Raw genomic sequence first — 8,257 nt, 5'->3', positions numbered from 1 at the left:
AAAGACACATGCACACGTATGTTTATTGCAGCACTATTCACAATAGCCAAGACTTGGAATCAACCCAAATGTCCATCTATGACAGACTGGATTAAGAAAATGTGGCACATATACACCATGGAATACTATGCAGCCATAAAAAAGGATGAGTTTGTGTCCTTTGTAGGGACATGGATGCAGCTGGAAACCATCATTCTTAGCAAACTATCACAAGAAGAGAAAACCAAACACCACATGTTCTCACTCATAGGTGGGAACTGAACAATGAGTTCACTTGGATTCGGGAAGGGGAACATCACACACTGGGGCCTATCATGGGGAGGGGGGAGAGGGGAGGGATTGCAATGGGGAGTTATACATGATATAAATGATGAATTGATGGATGCTGACGAGTTGATGGGTGCAGCACACCAACATGGCACAAGTATACATATGTAACAAACCTGCATGTTATGCACATGTACCCTAGAACTTAAAGTATAATAAAAATAAATAAACCAAAATAAATAAATAAATAAATAAATAAATAAATAAAATGACATTTCAATCCCAAATTTAGAAAGCTCTAGTATTGGCTGGGTGTGGTGGCTCATGCTTGTAATCCCAGCACTTTGGGAGGCAAAGGTAGGCAGATCACTTGAGGTCAGGAGTTTGTGACCAGCCTGGCCAACATGGTGAAACCCTATCTCTACTAAAAATACAAAAATTAGCCGGGCATGGTGGCACACGCCTGAAACCTTGGCTACTTGGGAGACTGAGGCAGGAGAATTGCTTGAACCTGGAAGGAGGAGGTTGCAGTGAGCCAAGATGGCACGACTGCACTCCAGCTGGGCAACTGAGCGAAACTCAGGCTCAGAAAACAAAAAAAAAAAAAGCTCAGGCTGGGCGCAACGGCTCACACCTGTAATCCCAGCACTTTAGGAGGCCGAGACAGGTGGATCACGAGGTCAGGAGATCGAGACCATCCTGGCTAACACAGTGAAACTCCGTCTCTACTAAAAATACAAAAAAGTAGCCGGGCGTGGTGGCGGGTGCCTGTAGTCCCAGCTACTTGGGAGGCTGTGGCAGGAGAATGGTGTGAATCCAGGAGGCGGAGCTTGCAGTGAGCCCAGATTGCGCCACTGCACTCCAGTCTGGGTGACAGAGTGAGACTCCGTCTCAAAAAAAACAAAAGAAGGCCGGGCGTGGTGGCTCAAGCCTGTAATCCCAGCACTTTGGGAGGCCGAGGTGGGCGGATCACGAGGTCAGGAGATCGAGACCATCCTGGCTAACACAGTGAAACCCCGTCTCTACTAAAAAATACAAAAAAAAATTAGCCGGGTGTGGTGGTGGGCACCTGTAGTCCCAGCTACTTGGGAGGCTCAGGCAGGAGAATGGCGTAAACCTGGGAGGTGGAGCTTGCAGTGAGCCGAGATCCGGCCACTGCACTCCAGCCTGGGCGACAGAGCAAGACTCCGTCTCAAAAAAAAAAAAAAAAGAAAGCTCTAGCATTTTCTAATAAGTATGTCTGGACTTCATCTGCGCTCTCAGGGACAGAACTTTGTTATTACAGTTTATTTAATGAACAACCTACTATTACTAAGATGCAGACAGTTTATAGCCCTCTGAGGTTTAACTGCAGAAATTAATGAGGTGTTATGATTTTATAGGCTGGTAAGAAAATAAATCCCAAAGATATTATGATTTTGTTGCCCTGTGGAACATTAACCAATTAAACTAACTTAGCCATACTATTGAGACTTTTCTTTCCCTACAAACTATATAAATATCAATTCCTTATATCCTCTTAAAACCAGCTCTTTTGCTGGGCACGGTGGCTCACACCTGTAATCCCAGCACTTTGGGAGGCCAAGGTGGGCAGATCACCTAAGGTCAGGTGTTCGAGACCAGCCTGGCCAGCATGGTCAAAGCCCGTCTCTACTTAAAATACAAAAATTAGCCGGGCATGGTGGCGGGCACCTGTAATCCTAGCTACTCAGAAGCTGAGGCAGAACTGCTTGAGCCCGGGAGGAGAAGGTTGCAGTGAGCTGAGATCATGCCACTGCACCCCAGCCTGGGCGACAGAGCCAGACTCCATCTCAAAACAAAACCAAAACACAGCTCTCAAAACAAAACCAAAAAACTCTCAATAATAGTAAAACAAAACTGAAACACACTGCCTAACTATCTGCATGAGAATTGTGTTTCTAACACTATTCCTTCAAAACAAAGGTGGCTCACACCCCGGCACTTTGTGAGGCCAAGGCAGATGGACCACCTGAGGTCAGGAATTCAAGACCAGCCTGGCCAACCTGGAGAAACCCTGTCCCTACTAAAAATAAAAAAACTAGCCAGGTGTGGTGGTGCTCACCTGTAATCCCAGCTACTCGGGAGGCTGAGGCAGGAGAATTGCTCGAACCCAGAAGGCAAAGGCAGCAGTGAGCCAAGACTGCGCCAATGCACTCCAGCCTGGGTAACAGAGCAAGACTCTGTCTCAAAAAAAAAAAAAAAAAAAAAACCACTAAATATACTGTTTAGGATGTAAGAGTGTGTCTGCAAATTTATGTATATATTTGTAAACATTTATGCACATATGTATAAATGTATATGTACATGAATTTATGTATACATGCATAAAGCTTAGTTTAAAAAGCAAGAGAAAGATAAACACAAAAATCAGGACAGAGGCTACCTCTGGAAGAAAAAAATGCAAACATTTTGTTCCCCCACCGCCGCCACCCCCAAGACAGAGTCTCGCTCTGTCACCCAGGATGGAGTGCAGTGGCGTGATCTGGTCTCACTGCAACCTCTACCTCCCAGGTTCAAGCAATTCTCCTGCCTCAGCCCCCTGAGTAGCTGAGATTACAGGTGCCCACCACCACAACCGGCTAATTTTTATATTTTTGGTAGAGACAGGATTTCACATGTTGGCCAGGCGGGTCTCCAACACCCAGCCTTCAGTGATCTGCCTGTCTCAGCCTCCCAAGATGCTGGGATTACAGGTGTGAACCACTGCACCTGGCCCAACATTTTGTTTCTTAATCTGGTAGTGGACACATAATGATCATTGCAATAGTATTCTTTAAATTTTACATATTTTTTGTACCTGAGATAAAATTTGCAATAAAATAAATTACTTTTTTTTTTTTTTTGGTGAGATGGAGTCTTGCTCTGTCGCCCAGGCTGGAATGCAATGGCACCATCTCAGCTCACTGTAACCTCCACCTCCTGGGTTCAAGCAGTTCTCTGCCTCCGCCTCCTGATAGCTGGGATTACAGGCGCCCACGACCACAACTGGCTACTTTTTTGTATTTTTAGTAGAGACAGGGTTTCACCATCTTGGCCAGGTTGGTCTTTAACTCCTGACCGTGCCCAGGAAGAAATTACTTTTAAAAAGAACAAGCAGCCGGGCGCGGTGGCTCATGCCTGTAATCCCAGCACTTTCGGAGGCCGAGACGGGCAGATCATGAGGTCAGGAGATCGAGACCATCCTTGCTAACATGGTAAAACCACGTCTCTACTAAAAATACAAATAAATTAGCTGGGCGTGGTAGCGGGCGCCTGTAGTCCCAGCTACTCAGGAGGCTGAGGCAGGAGAACGGCGTGAACCCGGGAGGCGGAGCTTGCAGTGAGCCAAGATTGCACCACTGGACTCCAGTCTAGGCGACAGAGCGAGACTCCAGTCTAAGTGACAGAACGAGACTCCATCTCAAAAAAAAAAAATATATATATATATATATATATGGAGCCAAGGTGGGTGGATCACCTGCTGAGGTTGGGAGTTCAAGACCAGCCTGACCAACATGGAGAAACCCCGTCTCTGCTAAAAATACAAAATTAGCTGGGGTGGTGGCACATGTCTGCAATCCCAGCTACTCGGGAGGTTGAGGCAGGAGAATTGCTTGAACCTGGGAGACGGAGGTTGCTATGAGCCAAGATCGTGCCATTGCACTCCAGCCTGGGCAACAAGAGCGAAACTCCATCTCTAAATAAATAAATAAAATATATAGAATATTAGAAATGCATTTAATTCAAATAGATTTAGCTACTGCTTTTAAATTATAAAATCTTTAAGTTATAATGTCAGGCATGGTGGCTCATGCCTATAATCCCACCACTTTGGGAGGCTGAGGCAGGTGGATCACAAGGTCAGGAGATCAAGACCATCCTGGCTAACACGGTGAAACCCCACCTCTACCAAAAATACAAAAAATTAGCCAGGCGTGGTGGCGGGCACCTGTAGTCCCAGCTACTCGGGAGGCTGAGGCAAGAGAATAGCGTGAACCTGAAAGGCGGAGCTTGCAGTGAGCAGAGATTGCGCCACTGCACTCCAGCCTGGGCAACAGAGTGAGACTCGGTCTAAAAAAAAAACTTTAAGTTATAAAAAGATTTCTTGTGAAATAAAATTATATCAAAGTACAATCATCTGTTTTTTATTATCTACCTGAAACTTACCCTACAATGACAAAAAGATTTTCATAAAGCAAGGCTTTTAATGGCTAAAACCCAGAAACAGCCAAAATGCCCATCAATAAGGAACCAAAAAATGTATATTAGGGTACATCCAAACAACAGTATACCCCACTACATTTTGAAAATGAGGCAGGTTGGCTGGGCAGGATGGCTCACACCTGTAATCCCAGCACTCTGAGAGGCTGAGGCAGGTGGATGGCTTGAGCTCAGGAATTCAAGACCAGCCTGGGCAACATGAGGAACCCATCTCTACAAAAATTACAAAAATCAGGCGTGGTGGCACTCACCTATAGTCTCAGCTACTCGGGAGGCTGAGGTGGGAGAATCGTTTGAGCCCCAAGGCTGCAGTGAGCAATGAGGGAACCACTGCACTCTACTCCGGCCAACACAGTGAGACCTGATCTCCAAAGTGAGGGGTGGGGTTGTGGGGAAATGAGGTAGGTCTCTACGTGCTTAAGAAGGAACTGTGTCCTTATATTATCATCAGCTGCCGAGCAATATTATAGTATAACACCCTCCTAGGGAATGGAATTGAGGATGTAAAGAGTGGAAAGTGAAGAAACAAGGAATCCTAACTTGACATACCTCTGCACTGAATTTTACTTGATATTCTTCTGCCATGTTTAAATGTTTTAAACAACCTGAATGTTACTTTAAACATTTAAAAAGGAAAACGGACTAGGTACGGTGGTTCACGCCTGTAATTCCAGCACTTTGGGAAGCCGAGGCAGGTGGATCACCTGAGGTCAGGAGTTCCAGCCTCTACTAAAAATACAAAAATTAGCTGGGCATGGTGGCGGGCATCTGTAATCCCAGCTACTCGGGAGGCTGAGACAGGAGAAACGTTTCAACCTGGGAGGCGGAGGTTGCAGTGAGCCACAATTGCGCCATTGCACTCCAGCCTGGGCGACAAGAGCAAAACTCTGCCTCAAAAAATATATATATACATATAAATAAGTTAAAAATAAACTTTAGGCCGGGCACCGTGACTTACCCCTGTAATCCCAGCACTTTGGGAGGCCGAGGCGGGTGGATCATGAGGTCAGGAGATCGAGACCATCCTGGCTAACACGGTGAAACCCCGTATCTACTAAAAATACACAAAATTAGCCCCACATGGTGGTTGGCGCCTGTAGTCCCAGCTACTCAGGAGGCTGAGGCAGGAGAACGCCGTGAACCCAGGAGGCAGAGCTTGCAGTGAGCCCAGACTGCGCCACTGCACTCCAGCCTGGGCGACAGAGTGAGACTCTGTCTCAAAAAATAAACAAACAAATAACAATAAACTTTAAAAGGCCAGGCGCGGTGCCCACGCCTGTAATCCCAGCATTTTGAGAGACCGAGGCGAGCAGATCACTTGAGGTCAGGAGTTTAAGACCAGCCTGGCCAACATGGTGAAACTCCCTCCCTTCTAAGAGTATAAAAATTAGCCGGACATGGGTAGCTGCCTGTGATCCCAGCTAGTCGGGAGGCTGAGGCTGTAAAATCCCTTTAACCCTAGAGGCATGGGTTGCAGTGAGCAGAGATCGCTCCACTGCACTCCAGCCTAGGCGACAGCGACTGTACTTGCAGCCTGGTCAACAAGTGAGACCCTGTCTCAAAAAAAAAAAAAAAAAAAGTAAAATGAGGATAAAATAAGATAAATTATTTACCTTGGCCCGAGAAGTGAATTCAGAATTCAGAAAAGACTAGCCAGTGTAAGGCCGCAGTAACCCTAGTTGACAGAGAGGAGGGATTGGGGTGGCGAGTGGGGAGGCTGTGTCTCTGGAAGAAGAAATATACGTCCCCACTTCAGTCTGATTAAACCTGCTTTTCCAGCGCGATCAATATTCAAGATAACTTTTGGTTTGCCTTTCAAGAAAGAAGTCTTGCACCACTATCCTGTTTTTAAAAAAATGTTTAATGTTTCCTCTACGTTTGAAATGCATGCAGGTTTAAAAGACGAGAAGAGACAAAATGATGAAAAAGTGTGACCGGCTTGAGAGTTCAGAGCCTCTGGAAGTGTCAAGGGATCCACAGTGCAGGTAGGATGAAGAGTTTGAGAGAGGAGGTGGGATCTTCCGAAGAGGGAAAGTCGGGTCTTGGAGCGCGACGATGCAGATGCCACTTCCCTCCCACCCCGTCCCGTCAGAGGCCTCCACTCCCTGCCCCTCCGCACCCCCCGACCCAGGCACGCGCAGCGGGGACCAGCCCAGCCCAGGCCGTCTCACTGCTTTGGTTTTGAAAGGTTATGTATTTACTTTAGAATTTCAGTACCTTCTAACGTACTGTTTTAAGTACCTTTAACCAGCCTATCGGCTAAAAACCGAAACGGTCCTACCGGCGACTACCACTGCTCCAGTGACAATGCTCTGCTGCTACTTATTTAACGGGGCCCAAGGCTTACAATTCTCGCAAGAATGTTGTTCCCCTTCCCTTTCCCTTCCCGCCTCTGTAACTGACTCTGGTTAAGTATGAAATCAGAAAAGTGCAGAAAACACGGGCAGATTCCTAGCAATGGACTGGGGCAAACGAGAGGGGCGAAGAAGGGCTGGAGCTCCCCCGGGCCCCTCGCTCCGGCCTCGGGAGGGCGTCGCGGCCGCAGCAGGGCGTCCCGAAAACCATCGTCTCCGTGCCCGCCGCCCGAGAAGGTGAAAGGCACGAGATGGAACCTCTCCAGCCCTCCCCAGGAACGCAACCTGACGGCGCGACAGAGTGGCAGGGAGGCCTCTCCGGGCTGCTTGAGGGTCGCGGCGGCGCCACGGTCACGGTCGGCCCGAAGGGAAGCGGGCAGGGGCAAGAAGGGGCGGCGGGGGTTCCGCCGGCCCGAGTCTGCAGGCCGGCGCCGAGCGCAGGGAAAACCCGGCTGGGCGGCGCCACAGCCCCCCAAAGGCCGGACCGGGCCCGACCAGGGCGCCTCCTTACGCGCGGGCGGCGGGCGCGAACCCCCTAGGGTTGCCGGGAGCCGGAGACCCGCAGACAGGACTCACCCAGCTTCGTCAAACGACCAAGCCGACTTCAGGCGCGCGCGCAGAAAGGACACTGCTGCGCCACAGCCCGGCCGGCGTCCACCCGCTCCACCTCAGCCCCGGGAGCCGGGAGCTGGAGGCCGGCGCGAGGCTAGGGCGCCCGTGAGGCGGGGCGAGGCGCCGTGCGCACCGCAGCGACCAATCGGAGCGCAGCAAGTGGCCGGCCGGGGGCGGGGCGGGACGCGAGGGGGCGGGGAGAGGGCGTTGGCTGGGCGCGGTGGGACGCCGGGCACTGCTCAGCGACCAATCCGAGTGCAGCAAGTGGCCGGCCGGGGGCAGGGCGAGCACCGAGGGGTGGGGTGGGACCGCTGCTCTGCTGGCCTCCAGGAGCCGGGATCCAGAGCCAACTACCTATGGTTCAGGACAGAGTAAGACAGGCCTCGCCTATCCCCTGCGGGTGGGCGACCGCCGCCGGGTTCCCACTGCTGCGTTTCTGCACGCAGACTTGAAGTGCAGTACCGTGAGATCACGTGCGGACGGAACTCGAGACTCGGGGGACCAGGGTCTCCCTTCGCCTATGGCCGATCAGCCTTGTCTGCGAGCTGCCCAGAGTAGGGAAGGTGTTTCGGGAGGGTTCTCGGGAACGGAGGGTCTTTAGAGATGCCTTTTTCTAATCCCCTCAATTCAGAAATGGAGCCCCAGAAAGTTGAAGTTAGTCAACCAGGGCTACTCAGCGAGTGCTGGTTACCCGAGGTGATCCTCACAGTACAACTAGTCTTCTGATTTTGTTCGGCGCTTTCCCGTCTATTCACGCAGATTTTTGTCTTTTTTTTTTTTTTTTGTCTTTCTTATAGTCAGGT

The 8,257-nt window shown here is 49.8% G+C and overlaps 1 protein-coding gene across 1 annotated transcript in view; it reads right to left on the bottom strand.

Annotated features, from left to right (window-relative positions):
- Window positions 1–7,592, bottom strand: part of TMEM50B (transmembrane protein 50B) — a 36,903-nt gene extending 29,311 nt beyond the window's left edge. Inside the window, exon 1 of the mRNA XM_023190719.2 lies at window positions 7,419–7,592. The gene's annotated coding sequence lies outside the window, so the exon portion shown is untranslated. The remainder of the gene's footprint in view (window positions 1–7,418) is intronic.
- Window positions 7,593–8,257: the final 665 nt, after the last annotated feature.

Source organism: Piliocolobus tephrosceles, chromosome 19 (assembly GCF_002776525.5).
Source record: "Piliocolobus tephrosceles isolate RC106 chromosome 19, ASM277652v3, whole genome shotgun sequence".
Classification (NCBI taxonomy): Eukaryota; Metazoa; Chordata; class Mammalia; order Primates; family Cercopithecidae; genus Piliocolobus; species Piliocolobus tephrosceles.
The sequence above is the reverse complement of the archived record's forward strand: the minus strand, read 5'-3'. Positions and strand labels throughout refer to the sequence as shown.